Here is a 2,558-nt window from a genome sequence, read left to right on the forward strand (position 1 = left end):
TGAGATGCACAACTTCTGGAAAACAACTGGAAATCAGAGAGGAATCAGCTGGCAGCTGTGTCAAATAGCAAGAAGGCGCATGTGGGCCATTGAACTATTTTCTCAACTACAATTTCCAATTCCAGTCTCCATTAAATAAACGCTATCCTATATGACACTGAGTTAACCATAAAACTTAGCAATTTTTCCCCCTTTTTCCCAAATTATTTTATCTCCTTTTAATTACTCCTTTTAATTACTAAGGAAACAAGAAGCAGTTTCCTTAGTAATTAACCTAACTCTACAAATTCTTTAGGTGTCATCCTTGATAACTTCCCTTCTTTCCCCACCTCCATGTAACTTACCAGCAAATCAATTCCATCTCTAAAATATGTCCACCTACTCCTCTGCATTTTCATCACCACCCTCTCCATCCAGGCGCAATTTTGTCTCCAGGGTTCCTGTGCAACATCCTCCTTCCTAACTGGGTTTTTCACCTCTAGTTGTGCCCCTTTAAATCCATTCTCTATCCAGCAGCAGTGGAAACACTGAATTTTTTTTTTTTTTTTTTTGAGACTAGTCTCACTGTGTTACCCAGGCTGGAGTGCAGTGCAGTGGTGTCATAATAGCTCAATAGCTTCTAGACTCACGCAATCCTCCTGCCCCAGCCTGCCGAGTAGCTAAGCCTATAGGCATGTATCACCACACTCAGCTGATTTTAAAAATGGTTTTATAGAGACAGGATTGCACTATTTGCCTAGCCTAGTCTTGAACACCTGGACTCAAGAGATCCTCCAGCCTCAGCCTTCTAAAACACTAGACTTACAGGTGTGATCCACCACACCTGGCCAACTGATAGTCCTAAAGTGGAAATCAGATCACATCATTATCCTTTTTTAGGCCATTTGTTTTCTATTACCAGAGTAAAACCCAGACTCTTTACTGTGGCCAGCAAGCCTCTGCCTATCTTGGCAACCTCACCTGCACCACTGTTCCCTTGTTCTTTCTGCTCTAGACTCATGGTCCTGTCTCCTTCCTCTCTGCAAAACATTCACTTAGAGACCTGAGAGAAACCAAGCATAGCCAGACCTTATAGTAGCAGGCGATATTTTACAGTGAAGGCTGAAGGGGAGAAAAAAATGGGAAATAAAAACAGAAAAAATGCTATCTTATTTTATAGCCAGCCAATCTGTTTTCCTCTTACAAGGGCTCCAGGCAGACATATTCTAATGTTTTAGGACAATTAGAAATCTTGCTTTGATGCCTGGCAAAATACAGGTTGCATATTAAGAGGAGCATGTATTGCATAGCCAAGTTGCCAGTATGCATTTGATTGCCCTGAGCCTCTTCAAGCATTTGTGTTTGTCCTGCATGCAGCACAGAAAACTTCCTCTTCTTCCAGTCAAAGGGCAAGGCCCCAGAGAAATTCATATGCAATTTAAGTGTGTTCTTGGTCAGGATAGCTATTTGCATTCAAAGGAAGTCATTTCCGAAGCATTCCTTTCAGAATTCCAATTAGAGATTTAAAACACACGCACGTAAATGAGAACGCTTTAAAACGAGGTGTAGAACCATATTGAGGTTACTAACTTAATAATGTTTGAGCCATCAAATAAATGTTCCATAGTAGTTCATAACACATTTTAAGTTATGTCTAGGTTGGTTTGGGTTAATAGTCCCTTTAATTATTCTAATGAGGCTTCCTTGCTTGCCAAGCTATATTCTCTTTCCATTTAGCCTCATCATACTACTGTATATTTTTTATGGGCTCCCTAAAATTGGTGCTAAGGGAGTCAGCTGTGTCCAGGAAACAAAAGAGTTTATCTGTGACTCTGAATCCATGTATTGATTCCACAAAGATTGAAGAGCACCTATGGTGTACCAGGCACTGGGTGGGCTGTGCACCAGGACAAGGCACAGATTCCTCCTTGTAAGAGTCTATGATCTGGCTAGGGGTTACCAGGCAATTTGCATGCAGAGCGTAACTGATCAGGAAAGGGGTTGAAGCAGTGCAGCATGTTTCAGGAAGGTGTCCGGGAGTGTTGTGTAGAAGCTGAGACACAAGGAAAAGTCAGAATAAGCCAGGCAGAGGAGTGAGTGTCCCCAGCAGAGGAAAGAGCCTGAGGAAAGACCCGGAGGGGTGGGTGCCCAGGCAGCGTGAGCATCCCAGCTGCGCCAGCCTCCATCAGGTGTTATATTTTGAGCTCGTGGGCCCCCATTCACCTGAGTCGCAGGTTCCCAGATTTTTATTCCCTCTAGCTCACCTGTGGGGCACGCTTTTGTCATTCTCAGAATTCAATTTCGAATAAGAAATCTTTAAGAGGCATCCCCAGCCCCACCCCCAACCCCCACAAAAAAAGTATTTTTTATCTTGCCAGGGCTAGATTCAAATAATGAGAATGTTGTGAAGTATGAAATGCACAGCCAATGGGAATGTAATTTAAAAGAAACGTATTTTAATAACAATAACCCTGGACTTATAAACAAGTTAGGGCCAAAAGAGTAACCTTAATTTTTTTCACTTGTCCTTCCCTGCATTTTTCTAGAACATAAGCTTTACCAGGGCAAGAACCTTTGTT

This window comes from Rhinopithecus bieti, unplaced genomic scaffold (assembly GCF_001698545.2).
Source record: "Rhinopithecus bieti isolate Rb0 unplaced genomic scaffold, ASM169854v2 scaffold_22439, whole genome shotgun sequence".
Taxonomy (NCBI): Eukaryota; Metazoa; Chordata; class Mammalia; order Primates; family Cercopithecidae; genus Rhinopithecus; species Rhinopithecus bieti.